This window comes from Macaca thibetana, chromosome 1 (genome assembly GCF_024542745.1).
Source record: "Macaca thibetana thibetana isolate TM-01 chromosome 1, ASM2454274v1, whole genome shotgun sequence".
Taxonomy (NCBI): domain Eukaryota; kingdom Metazoa; phylum Chordata; class Mammalia; order Primates; family Cercopithecidae; genus Macaca; species Macaca thibetana.
The window spans coordinates 76,235,750-76,251,827 of record NC_065578.1 but is presented as its reverse complement, the minus strand read 5'-3'; the positions used below and the strand labels follow the sequence as shown (position 1 = coordinate 76,251,827).

The following is a 16,078-nucleotide window of genomic DNA, read 5'->3' as shown; positions in this document are numbered from 1 at the left end:
TCTTAACCACTATATGCGTACAGATCACATCATCAACCCTCCCAGTGATTTTGTAGTTGGTGGCAAGGGAGATGTACCATTAGTGAGCATAGGTACATCAGCACAATTCCATCCATCTCCACTCCTAGAAAATGAACTGAAACCAATTCACATTTTGTTGACCATGGGCCCCCTCGTTCTGTACAAAGGATAATGGAGGTGTAAAATATTTATGTCAAGAATGCTGGCGTGAATAATCCTGTTTCCTTGGCCTCTGTTCTGGAAACAGCATCTCCATTGACAGTGGGTCCCGATTTTGCTCTGGAAAAGCTTTCTGGCTGATCAGCTGTGAGTAATCATCTTTTGTAGGAGCTATTATTAGTTTTCATCATGCCTCTGCCTTTTGACCACGATAATATTGTTTTGCTTTCCTATCACCAGAACTAGCTCGTTGTTAATGCATTTTCTGAACCTAACAGAAGAGAAATGGGAAGAGAGATGGCATGAGTGTCCCAACGGCACTCAACCTGCTAATGCTAATGCCAAGCAGAGCAATCCATCCCATTAGAGTTGACAGTGTCCCTGAGATGAAAAGGATTGGTAAGGCTGAAGCCATGACCACCCAGACTGCAGCCACCTCCAGAACACTACAGTGCCTGCCAAGCATGCCTCCTGGAGGAAAGGTTTGCTGCAAATTGAAAACATTTTATTCTGTGGAATCCAAGAGGTTTGACTCTTTAGTAACTATTTCATTGAGAACATTAGCTGTGGAATTCGAATGCTTAAGTAATGCAGATAATTAAATGTAAATAATTAAAAATTAATAATGTTTGGAATGTTAAGCACAATTAGGCAGGCAATAGATCAGTAATAAAGGGGGTCTACTCAGGCTGAATATCTGCTAGCCACTTCAGGGCTGTGTCACAGCATAAATAGCCTGCAACAATTCCTAGTTGTTCCAGGGATTCAACCCTTCCTGCCGACTTGGTGAATTGCATTATCTGCAGATGACTTCTGGTAGAAACTGCTAGAGTAGAGATAGCTCTACAAGTGAACCACATGGAGCATTTATTGAAAAGTGTTTGAAGGGGGGCAGAGGAGATTCTATAAATATGTTGCTAGAAATCACACTTCCAGTCAGAAGGAGCTAGAAATGCAACAAAGATGAGCCCACGTTTGTAGAGTGAATTATGTAATGGAAATAAGCTCCCTGGAGAGTCGTTCTATTTAGTCTCTTCTCTTACTCTTGCTCTCTCATCTTCAATCATTTCCCTTTTCCTCCCCAGTAGCTACTTCTCTTCCATCTACAAATGATACGTTTAAGTGTTCCTTGCGGTACAAAGAAAACTCTTTCAGCATGTCTCCCTAAAAAGCAGCCAGTCCTCCTTTTTCTTTTCTTTCCACATCAAACTTCTTTAAAGAGTGGAGCACATTCCTTTCTTCACTCTTTGCTGCTCCCTTTCCCTGGTATGGCAGCCTGGCTCTGCCTTCACCACACCATGCAAAAACTTTTCTTACCAAAGGTACCAGTGCTGTCTTACTGGAGAGACACCATAATCTCAATGGACCTCTCTGCAGGATCTTATACTCACAACTCTACTCTGAAATTCTCTCCTCCTTTTGTTTCCAATCTAACATTTTCTTCTCGATGCTCTTTCTATCTCTCTAATGATCAGTTCTTAGAGCCTGCCCTTAAATGCAACCTTTTCCTCTAAGTTCTTTTCTTCCCTACACAAGGGTGTGCAAACTAAATCCAACAGAAAAAAGACAGGAAACATACGTGTATGAAATGGATAGGAGATGAGGGGATATAAGACAATAGGGCATGGTGGATCTCATGGCAAATAGATTGGAATACAGAAAGTTCTGTTCTCTTGGCCTTACTGAAAGTAATGAATTATAAATATTATTTGGCCAGGCAGGTCAGAGGAAAAGAAAAGTGTGTTTCTTCCATGTGCTCCTCTGGTAACAATGGTGCTAACATCAGTGTGAGGTACAGGTTCACAGTGGTTTTTCTCAATGTCCTAACATCTTGCTCCAGCAAGTAACAGAAGCTGAGCACGAAGTGCACTAGCCAGCTGACTGCATTCGTTTTCCATCCTTCCTTTATGTGTGTGTGTATTCTGACTTGGAAGTGCCTTGAGTGTTTGCCGCTGCTCTTCCCTCTATAACTCAGAGGCCTCAACCCTTCCTTACTCCATCTTCCAGCAAGTTGTCAAATATTTTTCTTGTAAAAAATTCATCAGGAAGTTAACATGCTTTTTGACGATGCTGATAATTTAATAAGGTTATCGTTATTTTTGTTAGTGTTATGGTTACACATCTATGACTTCTGAGTGATCCGTCACATCCCAATTTTCCCCCAAGTCCTATTATTTATTGGACTTAGTATGTCCTATATTGTGTGATTTTGCAAAATTTTGTCTTTGAGAAAAGATGTTATGTTCAAACATCAAAAACCAAAAGAAACAACAAGGAAAATAATAAAAACCACTTGCAGGGTCAGTTTAGGGCTTACATTTCACACCTTCTCCCTAAGTCATCTGTTTTTCTCTTTGGCTTCTGTTAGTGCTGCTATGTTGTTAACAGACCTATATTCTCTAGGCCATACCACTCTCTTGAGAAGTAGATGATGTTCAGTTATCTACAAAACATCTCAACATGGCATCTCTGAGGAATATGTCCAAAATATGTCTCTTATAGCTCCCCTTTCTAACACACACACACACACACACACACACACACACACACACACCCCATGCTTCTCTTCCAGTCTCCTGACTTGAATTGTCTTTTCAGTCTTAGTATGATCACCTCATTTTTAGGTGAAAATCCACAACATCTGGTCCAAAGTCCAAAGTCCAATGCTCTTTCCACCATGTGACCACATAACCTCTGCCTTAGAAAAAATCTTTAGTATCTAAATTTTACTATCAGTAGTTCAACAATTAATGCAATTTCAAAAGATAAGTGATTATAAAATTTATTCCCTTTGGACAAGCTCACAAACACTATTGAATTATCTAATAATAATGATCTGTAAATTAAGGGTTGACCCTCCAAAGGGAACTATGCCACAGAAAATATTTCTTCTCCTTCAGATTTCAGTAGCACATGTGTATAAAATCTCAAAGAAAGAATGCTCTTCTGTGAAACTGACCTGTGATCTTTTCTCCAAGAAGAAAGGCTAATTCACACTGGCCAGTATTCTCGGGGTTTACCTTTTTCTTACTACATTTTAGACTATGAACAACCAAATAAGCTACAAGTTGAGTTTTTACTTCCATCTGAAGATAAGTCTGTTGCTCCAAATTAAAGACAATAAATCAGACATTTGCTTTAAAAAGGTATGCACCAACAAAATAAAGAAAATCATAGGTGGGAACACTAGTTATGGTACACATGAAAAAGGCTTAATACCTTAATTATACAATGAGCTTCAAATGAATGTAAAAATGCTAAAACCCCTGGAAAATAGTCAAAGAACAATTTGGAGGAGGAAATAATACAGTGAGTTACCAAACGTATGCAAACTGTGCCACCCAATTAGAGGTATCTATTGCCTGTTTTGTTAGCAAACTTCTCTTGGGAAATCCAGAATATTTTTACTTCTGCAGAAGATAATCTTTCTGCTACACTAGGGTTCAGAGTGCTTGGGGAGTCAAACAGGAGCTAATTCTTGGTTCTTTCTCTTACTAAAAAATGGCCACTCAGAATCTCAACTTCATCTGGTGTGATTAGCAAGTATACCTGAGATATTGTATTACACACATAATCTGGCACAGAAGCCATGCCTAATCAGAGTAAGCTCATGGAAGTAGAATTTAATTTTGTTCATTGCTGTATCCCAAGGGCTAGAAAGTGTCTGGACTTTGCAGGCGTTTAATAATTGTAATCCTTGAATTGAATTGCATCAAGATGATTTAAATTACCACATTGCTATAGGTTTTTAATAGAAATCCCAAGTGTTTTTCCATAAAATCTAGGGCCAAAGGTCTTCAGCTTTTGTGCTAACTTTGCAGTTCAATTATTCAAAAACTGGGCATTTTCCCCTTTACGAGGAAAAAAAGGAATTAACCAAGGAATGTAAATCATGACAACAAACCAGTAAAATACCAATTTTATCCCCAAATTAATAACATAATTTCTAGTTATTTAGCACTTCATAGCAGAATTAACTTGTCAATCTGTACCTTTACATATACGTATCTATTTGATTCAACAAGAGTATGCTCTGCCATACTCACTGAATATTGCCACTACTGATTATTGGTGCCTAAATAATAACTCTGGAATAGAGCTCACTGTTTTATGGGTCTTTGGTGGGATTTTTTAAAAATGAATTCTGCACAAGGGATAACATTAACAAGGAAAAAAAATCCATAATCTGATTTTTTCCCCTATCCAGACATTGTATTAGTTTCCTTTTATTAATCTAAGCAATAAAATCGCTTTGACACACTGTCGTTATTTATTATTTATTTCCCACATATTTCTAAAAAAGGATTTATAGTAGTCCATTTTAACATGCTGTTAGTGTCTTCAAAATTTGGCTCCCTGGAAACAGCCATGAAATTAAACATATACAGCTAAGCTCAGGCTAATATACTATAGGACCAATTCCTTCTGTGACAAATAAATAAAAATGTTTATTACATGCTCACATACTTATTATGCTGAAATAACTTCTATTAAACCATAATTAAGCCAAGTAAAATTTGACTTATGAAACAATCAATAGCAGAATGATGTGAAAGTAATTAATTTGTGAATCTGTATATAGCTTTTAAATATTATCTATAGATTCATAATATAATTGATTAGCTCAAAATTTGCAAATCGTTGTTGAAGACCCAACAGAGGCTTTCTAAAGGAGATTGCCTTTCTTTTCTTTTCTTTCTTTTTCTCTAGGATTGCTTCAGAAGCACTGACTAGCAAAGGCTTCCCGTTTAGTCTGTTAATAACTACCAAAATATTAACAGTACTCCCTGGGCTTTCACTGCTTCTCACATCGTCAGGTTTTAGCATGCAGGCCTTATTCTCAACCCAATTACCTGGATATGAAGCAGGAACTTCGCAGCTGTCACAAAATACCTATAGCATTTGTGAAAGGCATGGCTATCAATAACCAAAAACGGGGATTTTATCGCAGACAATATGTGAAATTGCACCTCACTGACAAAGCCACTGCAGAACCCGGGTGATAATATTATTATAGTAATTACCATATGTCTTACATCAAATGCAACTCCAGTTTTATTATCATTCAGCTTTTCTAGAAGGAGATAGGAGAGAGCTGTCACAGTTAGACAGATAACTTGTCCTCTATTCAACTGCCAGCTCCCCTCTGAAACACAGGCTTTCTATTCTACTAAAAGAAATACAATTATAACTCCATTTGCTTTGAGAACAAGAGAAGCCCTAGGTTAATTACAGGTAAGGTTCTGTTTACATTCCCTGGGGCTAGTCAAAGCCACATTCCATTTCTGAGCCGAAAAAAGCTACTGGAGTTTGAACTGAATCCACATTTTTTATTCCACTTTTGAAATTCTGTGTGGCCAAAGGGAGCCTGTCACTCAAAGATGTTTCAAAGGTAACCTCAGAAACCTCCATTTACCAGAGTCTAAATGTAGTTAAAAACACAAAGTTCAGAACCAAAAGCCTAAACAACAACAAAAAAGGAAAATGGAGGTTTGTGGCTGTGATCAGAAAAGGAGGAATGGCATTATGTGTATTTTTAGTGGTATGTAATCAACTGATTAAGAATGTAAGACAAAGGGGGAGCGGCAGGAGAGAGTCCTGGTTGCCAATGCAGTAAGAGGATTATTCATCAACAAGAAACTGTGTTTTAAAGATATGATTTTCCTCATCTATGAGGCTCCTGTCCTCTTGTTTTCCTGGCTTTCTGGGCTTTTTTTGGCGGGGAGGAGGGCAGAGAAAAGAATTGACTGACCATACTGACCTCAGCTGATGTCAAGGATACGTGTCTTCTCCCGGCTTCACAGAAGATATTTATTTCTCCTGACTTAGAGTCAGCTTTTCAAAAATATGGATACAGCAGTTCATGTTCTTGCCAAGGTACTCACAGACTGTTTAGCTGTCTGGTCACAACCCAAAAATCTTCTGAAATCTGTAGATTTTAGGTGTCTAAAGCCAACCTCTTCTTCCCAGCCTTTGTCCATCACCTCTCTTCATTTTAATTTGTTCATACTTATCACTTAACATGATTCAATGTATCTTTTTTTTTTAAACATATTATATTTGTTTATTTTCAGGTTCACTCTCGTTCCTTTCCCCCATTGCGTGCATACAACAGTGTTAGCTCCCTAAAGCAGGGGTCCTTATCTGGAGCCTAGAATAGCACCAGGCAGATAGCAGGTATTTGATTATTACACTAAGTGAAAGAATGAACTGCCGTAGTAATTTCAGAAGATCTGAATGTTGACTTTTGTAGTAACCATTGCCAAAGCTCCACCCATACACAGATCATCTAGATATAGAGGATGCCTTTTTTATAGAACATTTCCCTAGACACAAAATTTCAGGATTCCATTTACGAAATTAAATGGACAACAATTCCAGTTTTACGGTCTTAGATTCTTCTTTAAAAAAAGTTACCCCTAGGAATTATAATGTGTGCAGTTTCCAAAAGAACCAGTCTGAGAGAATGATGAGGGATGGCTCTTACCTGTTTCACTTAAATTGGGGGAAAACAGGGATGGTGACTGAAAATATATTTCCAATAGGAAGAAGAGAGCAAAACAGCAATACACCCTCTAGTGAAGAAAGTGGGCATGCCACACCCCATTGCAAAGAGCATCTCCTACATATGGAATTTGTTACTTCAAATCTGAAGACCTAATCCTAATTTTTTTCTTCCTCTAACTATGCTAACGTAAAATACAACACAGGCCTAGTTTGTCAGCCAAGAAGCATGAGCATAGTCTGCATGTGTGCAAGAAGGATGGCCTTGGCAACAGCTTGGAAGTGGGGATGCAAGGTACTTCCCAAGTTCAGTTATCTCACTTCGCTGGACATAAACCAAAATCCCTTCACCTTTAATTCCAAGGGAGATTTCATAATGATATTATTTTCAGATTTGGTGAAATTCTCAATGCCTCTTAGAAGTTCATTTCTACTTAGCAAGACTCTCATTTGTGTTTAGTGAGCTTTCCCTCTAATTGCCATCAGCAGTTTTACCTACTTACATGCTTACTGAAAGCCCTACTCAACCCTATGACAGTTACTCTCAGCAAATGGGAAAACTGAAGACATGTGCATTCTCTGACTTATCCCCCATACCTGTAACTCATCTACTTCCCCATGTAGGCTAGTTTCCTCCCCTCTAGTCAGAGAAAGATGTATTCTATTCCATCTCAGGCTAATTCTTTATGACACCACTCAGCATATTCCCTCTCAAACCCCCGGAACTCACTTTAACAATTATTCCTTTGCTTTCCCATGTGATAACCTCTTTTAGTAACTTGTCAAGGCCAACAGACATAAACATCTCTTGCATCATTTAAGGACAACTCTTTCCTTAGTTCAATGTCTCCTTTTAGTTATTACCTAAGTGAATATTTTACCTCTATTTCTTTATTCCTAACTTAGTGATTCACTAAAATCCAACTTCCACTCCACCCTGCTAAAGTCAATAGTCACTTCCTAATTCCTAAATTAAATTAACTCAGGTCTCATTTTTGCTTCTCCTTTTTGGTATTCTCTTCATCTTGAAACTCTTTCCATCTCTGACATCACTCTCCTAAATCTTCCTTACCTTCCTGGTTTGTTTTTTCTTTTGCTGATTCTTTTTCTGCATGATCCTTAAATGCTGTTACTTTGGGGACTCTTCCTTAGCCTTCTTTAATGTCTACAGATGATCAGGTGATTTAATCCATTTCAGTATTCCAACTACCATCTGGAAGATGCTAATAACTTGAAAAAATTATCTTCAGTTCATATCTGTCTTCAGAAACCCAAATATATGTGCCTCATACATTCCTAACAACATAGTTATATCAGACCAACATATGAATAACTGAATCATCATCTGCCAACCTAAAGTCTTTTGTGTGTATACTGTTTTAAATGCTGTGAAATATTATAAATATAGTGACTGATTCTATTGCTAAGTATCATACACTTAAATCCCTCCGATGCTAGAAAAAAGAAGAAAAGGAGCAATCACCCAATAATTTCAATGCATATATCTTTCTTTTGCCATAAAATATGCTTGGAGGCTAAATTTGGGCAAGTAAAAATGCCCAGTATATTAGTTATTTATTGATGAATAACAATAATACCACGAACTAGCAGCTTAAAAGAACACATATTTATTGTGGGCCAGGAGTTTGGCACTGCTATACCTAGTCCTCTGATAGGGTCTCACAAGGCTGAAATGAAGGTGTTGGCAGGGTGTGGTCTCATCAGAGGTTTGACTGCGGAAGGATTCACTTATAAGCTTAATCCAGTTGTTAGGAGAACTTAGTTCTTGGCAGTGTTTTGTTGGCTGTTGGCAGAGACCACATTCAGCCACTAGAAGCTGCCAGAAGTCTCCTGCTATGCAGGTCCCCCAGCAGGGCTTCATACTTTCTGAAAGCCATCAAGCAAAGGAGAAACTCCAGAAGCATGGGTGCTACCATCTTATGTCATGTTATTGCATATGTGTCATCATGAAGATTCCATCCTGTTTGCCATATTGTACTGGTTATGCAAGTTACATGTCCTGCCTACTCACAAGAGGAATGTCTCACACAAGAGTGTGAACACCAGGAGACAAGGATTGGAGGCCATTTTAAGAGTATCTCTGCCACAACCAATATATCTTCCCTTTATATATAGGCGTCATAAATATTTTAAATTTTGATTGACTTCATAGTGTCTCTTCTCTAGTTAATGAATACTTGAATACATGGAGGTGTCTGGATAGTAGCTGACAATGCTCTTCATTGGATCCAAAGAATCCACTCCCTAACGTAGAAGCTTGATTTTCATATATTAGATTTCTTTCAAGGTACCCTACATAATGTAACAGGAAACTGCCATAATGCAAAGAAAAAAATTCTGGATTTGCCATCCATTTCAGAATCATTCTCCCAAAGAGTCTACTAGAGAGTAATGTAATTAATTTATTTGAGTTTTGCTTTTTTCCTTCCACCTGTTCTAGGGGGAGAAGAAAGTGGGGAGAAGGGAATTAAACTAATAAACCATAAAAAATGTTCACCATGTTAGTCTACAATTGCTACTATTGCTTCTAGAAAAATACAGGTTATTCACAAAACTGCTGTTTAAAAGCTGCATTACTTCTTTGATAATTCTTCGTACTGGGGTGAAGGTGCACATGACCAGTGGGTTTATTTACTTATTCAACAAACGTTTAAAGAGTATGCACTCTATGCCAGATACTGTTCTAAATGATTTAGACATATAAACTATCCTCATAACAATACTTTGAGTTAGGTACTATCACTATCTTGATTTTACAAGATGATAAGACAAATAATAAAAGACACATTTAATAAATTACCAAAGACCACAAAATGAGTAGGGGGAAGGATCAGGATTTGAAGTGAAGCAATGTGCTTCCAATCTATGCTGTGCCTCACTCTAGACTTGGACTTTTGAATAGCAAAATAATTCAAGCCACAAACACAAGCTACATCTACTTTTAAAAATTTATCTTGTAATCCCACAAAAATATGAAAAGAACCAGGAGTAATTAATTTTTTAATTTTTATTTTTTATTTTTTGTAGAGATGAGGTATCATTATGTTGCCTAGGCTGGTCTTGAACTTCTGGGTTCAAGTGATTCTTCCACCTCAACCTCCCAAAGTGCTGGGATTACAGGTGTGAGCCCCCACTCCTGGCCCCACTTTTAATAATACCTTATTAAATCCAAACTACAAAAATATTATTTCTACATATAATCAATCTACAAATTATTGAGATGATGAATAGTTTTTAATATATAAATCCTCAAGACCTGTTATGTATTTTACAGTGACAGCACCTCTCAATTCAGACCTAGCACATTGCCGTGTTAACAGCCACATGTGGCTAGCAGCTACTGTAATGCACAGCATAGCTCTCTACCATGCATCTTTGCTACACTATGCTCTCAGTAGCAAAGCTCCAGATGCAGGTTTTTTTTTTTTTTTTTTTTTAGTTCTTAGAGATGGGGTCTCACTTTATTGCCCAGGCTGGAGTGCAATGGCATGATCATAGCTCACTGCAGCCTCAAACTCCTTGGCTCAAGGGAGCCTCCTGTCTAAGCCTCCCAAGTAGATGGGATTACAGCCATGCAACACAGTGCCTATCTATTTTTTATTTTGTTATAGTGATAAGTCTCATGGTCTTGGCCAGTTGGTCTCCACCTTCTAGGCTCAAACCATCCTCCTGCCTTGGCCTCTCAAAATGCTGGGACCAGAGGTGCGATTCACTGCACCTGGCCATCCAGATGCAGTATTTCAGTTTAAGGGGATATTTGATTTGTTTTCTCAACCTGAAACTTGAAAGGATGTGAATTGGAGAAACAAGACTAATGAATTATTTCATGAGATTGCAACTCCCTGAAGCCAGGGGTTATTTCTATCATCTCTCCACTATGTTCTCTGTGCCAAAACAGCATCCACAAAACAGCAAGTATTCAACAAATATTTTTGAAAGAAAGGAAGGCTTGAAGGAAGCTGGACTTGGTATTTTAACAATCAATTGCATGTATTAATGGCTCAATATGTTAAGATGGTGACGTTAGGCTCACTCAATTGAATCCATTAAATGTTACCTTGTGCTGGAGCCTATGGTGAGCACCAAGCCCTGAAGGAAATGCAGATGACAGGCCCAGATCTTGAACTTAAGGTGCACATAACGGAAACAGATACTTTAACATTACAGTGTAGGTATGGAACAGAACCTAAACAGCCTTGGGAGTGATTAATCAGCTTCTGGCAGAGGGTGGGGATAGTAGAGTGAGGGCGGCAAGAAGCCACATTCTAAAGAGCAAAGTTGACAGATGATGAGGCTAGGCAGGAGTAGACATGCCCATTTGCAAAATAAGGCAGCCTTCTCACTTATTGTAGCTGTCCAAATATGTACCCAACTCATTTTTTGGGGTGGACTTACTCATCTGATGTAAATGAAATGGCATAGAAACTAAAATCAAAACCCTTAATATTTCAAAACAACTCTGAAACCTAAGTAAGGCAATGGAGCCAATATGCTACCTTTATTGCTATGAAATTGGGAAAAGAACCCCTACTGAATTACGTATATTAAGGACTTGATGTGACACAGCTGATATGACCCAAATAATCACAAGTGTTTCCTTTTATTAAAAGCCACACTTCCAAAAGCATAATTTTGGTGCAGCACACCGTAATGAATATGGCTATAATACATCACATGGCATTAAAAATCAATGAAGGATGAAAATACAAGCGCAGTATTCAAAACAATTCGGATTAGGATAAAGCTGTTGACCTTTATGTTCTGTTTCCTGGTCTTAGTAGAGAAAATAGAGAGGAACAATAGAGGTGGTAGTAAAATATGGAACTATATTTCACCCTGACTGGCGCTGGAAGTCCCACAATGCAAACTGTTGAGTAACAGCAAAGTAACATGAGGTCTATTTGGGGGTTCCCTCCCAACCATGTACTCCCAGATTGTCCCCATCAAGCTCCATTTTCCTCCAATAAATCACACATTGAGAAGATCACCATTTTCCATTTTGAATCCGAAATTAGGCCCTACAACATATGGTTACTCTTCTGGAAAGCAGCATTAATAATGGCATGCACAATTATATCAGAATCAAAAATAAATGACTTTAACAGATTTATGAACAACCTTATGGATAAACTCATCAATCAAATTTAAATGCTTGAATAATGCAATAATGCCACTTATTAGACAAGCCTAAAGAGAATAGATACATTTTATTGTTGCCAAGAGTAACAAAACGCAATAGAGGTCATTGGGGATTCTACAGATAAGGAAAAAAAGAAAAGACCTCATGTCCCATTAAAACAAAAGGGACAAGCACAAAGACAAAACCCAGAGGCTTAATTAAAATTATAAGTCTACTAAAACATACAAATTAAATGTGTTATAGTCCTCTGCCACTCAGAAGAAAGAATTATTTATTTTCCCCTAGGGCTACTTTTTCTTAACATGCCTCTCATCATTTTTTTCGAGATATCAAAATTGGGGCTTTGCTAAATCTTTGTCCCTTTCCCAATAGTGATAAAGGAAACAGTCTCACTTTGCTTTTGTCTCTTCTTACTAGAGTTTTGAATCACAGCTACTTCTCCCTCTCTTTCTCTTCATCGCCTCACTGTCCTCCAATACAGCACTATTAGTGTTGAGAAATGAAAAAAATATAAATATAGCCAATGTTAAGAAAATAATGGTACATTCCTAAAATATATTTTATATATCATTAAAATACTTTTTAGAACTCTGAATAACAAGGAAAAACAAAAGCAATACAATATTAAAAATGCAAAAGCCAGATATGAAATTATGTATTATGTGTTATTTGAAGGTGTTAAAATATATACATAATTTAAAAACTTCTGTACAGTAAAAGGACATCAGAAATCAAAAGACAAATAACAAATTGGGGAAATATTTGCAATACATGATAGACATGAAGTGTATAGGTATAATATAAAGTAAACCTTTACAAAGCAATTTCAAATAAGATAAAAATCACAATTTAAAAATGAGCAGTTCACAAAAGAAATAAAATGGTAAATTAATATCCAAAAAGATGTTTGATTGTACTATTAATGAAAAATTACCTGTAAAAATGGCCCATCATTTTTACCTAACAAATGGGGTTAATATTTCATTTTCTCCTAGTAAATTTCTCCTAGAGAAATATTAGTAATACTGATAAAGGTATGGAGAATCCATCTTTTCCTGTATTGCTAGTGAGCGCATACATTCTCACAACTTTTATTTCGGCAATCCTGAAATACATATCAAAATTGAACCAGTAATTCTTCTTCTAGAAATTTGTCTCAAGGAACTATTAGGTTAAGCACAAGAATGCATGTACAAGAAGCTTCACTGAAGCATTATTTCAGAGAAGAGAAACCTAGAAACAACCTACATACTCATAAATGAGGGATTAGCTGCATACATTCTAGAATATCTATCTATCCATTTGAAGAAATTCTCTGCAACAATTAAAAATACTTTTTTCATATTTCTTGATAATCGAAAGATCTCTCTGAAATTCAACTGAATAAAAGAGCCAGATGCAAGGCATGATATAGCGTGACCCCTACATAAATTACAGAGACACCTGTGTGTGTAGGTATGAATAAAGAGATGACGGAGTAATTACCAATAGATTAGTAATGGTTGCCGCTGGGTGATAGTTTAATTTTCTAAATAAGCATGCTATTTTAACTTTCGCAAAAGATTTATATGCAAAGATAAAAGTGATTCACACTTGATAGTGGAATTATAAGTGACTTCTCTTTTAGAGCATTCATTACTTTTTAACATTTTCTTTGCTTTGTACTTTATACATTTTGTATGACTTTGCTTTATTTCATAACAGGAAAAATAAAACAACAAGGAAGAGAAGAGCCATGGAATTGCTGGTGCCTACTTCCTCTGATCCTGCAAGGCAGATCCATTTGCTCAGTTTTCCCACAAGTGTGTCAGCTGGAGTGGGAGGCACGGAGCTGTCAGAGTTCTGTGAACTTGGCCAGGTTTCTGTAACCAGAGAGCCCGTCAAATCTGCATGTGGTACCTAAAGAGCTGCATGTGGGTTGAAAGTCCTGGTTTCAGTGTTGCTGGCTTATGGATCAAAATGTCCTTTTAGGTCCCAACCATCGCTTCTAGAGAATTTTGTCACTAGTTACCTTTTAAAATATTGCCTCTTTAAAGTTGAGAACTGCAAAACAGACTTTTTGAAAAGGAAATTTGTATTTCCCACAGTTCAAGAGATGCAAGAAATGTTTATATTTATTAATGAAATACCAGAAAAAAATAGAATCTAGGTTTTTATTTGTATATATATTTTTAAAACATATCATCCATTATGGAATGTATCGTGTAGGACACACATATCTTCTTATTGCTTGTTCTCTTCATTAAGTATCAAATTTTTGCCTTGGATGGCTGCACCTAATGATGGAGGCTTTGAAACTCCTGAAGGCATTTCCATGAAGACTCTGTCATTTGAAATTTTAAAGCAAAGAACTCACTCTTTTTAATCTGAATTAATTTCAGTGCAGTGATGACTGAAGGAAGGAAAAATGGACTCAGCTCTGATCCTGTCAGCCCTATCATCTTCAAGATTGAGTGACTCTGATGGTAATAATAAACTGTGTCTTTGGCTTTGAATTGGCAAATTCAAATAGATTGCTTTAAGAAAACCAGGTGATGTGGTTTGGGTATTTGTGCCCTCCAAATCTCATGTTGGAATGTGACCTCCAGTACTGGCGGTGGGGCCTGCTGGGATATTGAATCATGGGGGCAGATCCCTCATGAGTGGCTTAATGCCATCCCCTTGGTGATGAGTGAGTTCTTCTGTTAGTTCATGAGACTGATCTGGTTGTTTAAAAGAGTGTAGGTAGCACCTTTCCCCTCCTTCACTCTTGCTTCTGCTCTTGCCGTGTGATGTGCTGCTCCCCCTTCGCCTTCCACCATGATTGTAAGCTTCCTGGGGCCCTTACCAGGAGCAGATGCCAGTGCCATGCTTCCTGTGCAGTGAGCAGAACTGTGAGTCACTTAAATCTCCTTTCTTTATAAATCATCCAGTCTCAGGTATTCCTTTATAGTATTACAAAAACAAACTAACACACCAGGCCATCTGGAATTACTTACTCTCCTTAGTTTCAAAACACTGAATAATAAATCTAATTGCTGCTCATGGGTCTGTACAGGTCAGGAATGTTTGGACACAAAGGATTACAGATTTCTTCAGGGTTTCTTAGAAGCTTTTGGTTACCTTAGTTGAAATTGCCCTTGGTCTGAAACCATAGGTGTTTGAGCTCATAGAACTGTGGATGCTCCAGTCGTTGTGCACCAAGGATATGGTGTAAATGGAACTTCGGTACATATATGAAAGTATGTGAGGAAACAAAGAAACACATTTGAACTAATTCTTCCATCAAGTTGTCATTGTAGAGAAAAGGGGAGAGGCAAAAATTCTGGTTATGAATATTTTAAGGAAAGAACAGCATATTAAATGCCTTGGTATCCTCCATTAAGTCCAATAAATGTTAGACACAAAGTTTGAGCTCATTAAAAGGAGTATATTCATCCAGTCACTCAGAAGATACTTGTGTGTTCTTACATAAAAGTAACTGTGGAGGGGATATTAAGATGCATGAAATGGACCTGCCCTCCAGAAACTTAATTCAAATTAATCTTCTCCTCCCAATAGAAGCATGATCTCTAGATACTTTCAGAGTATCTCTTCAGTGTGCTGCATTTCATGTCTTGCACTTGAAATTGGAATGGAACGGCTTAGTGGAATGGGAAAACAATGCTACTGAACAGAATCTGGTTTGTGGGCTTTGTAGATAGAAATAATACTTCTTTATCTGGAGGTAAAGGTCCTTTGTTCACACTTCAACTTACACAGATGCACACACTCACCCACTCACACACGCTCAACAGATTAAGACAACCCAGCAGAAATCTGTCCCTCCTACTCTTTGGCATCACATTTTTGTACCGTCATGCTGTACTTATTTGACCATATTTTCAATAGAACTTTCATTTGATGCATTTGCAAAAGCTCAGGAAAGTGCATGCAGTATATTTTCTTTGGAATGGCCATTAATTTTTAAGATGTTGGAGCTGATACTTTATAGTTTCTGTGAATATCTATATAGTATGTATGAGATGTGATATGAAGTCATCCTATCTTGAGATCATGCTTTTCCAAATACACTTAATTGTTCTGCTGCAAATCCATGAGATCTAACCTCAGTGGGACTAGTGATGTAACTGGTTTTTGTTGTTTGTTTGTTTGTTTGTTTGTTTGTTTTTTGAGATGGAGTCTCGCTTGCTCTGTCTCCCAGGCTGGCATGCAGCGGTGTATCTCGGCTCACTGTAATCTCTGTCTCCTGGG

The 16,078-nt window shown here is 37.5% G+C and overlaps 1 protein-coding gene across 3 annotated transcripts in view; it reads right to left on the bottom strand.

Annotated features, from left to right (window-relative positions):
* ST6GALNAC5 (ST6 N-acetylgalactosaminide alpha-2,6-sialyltransferase 5) overlaps positions 1-16,078 on the bottom strand; it is a 190,188-nt gene that overhangs the window by 125,413 nt on the left and 48,697 nt on the right. The gene's annotated exons all lie outside the window — the stretch shown is intronic.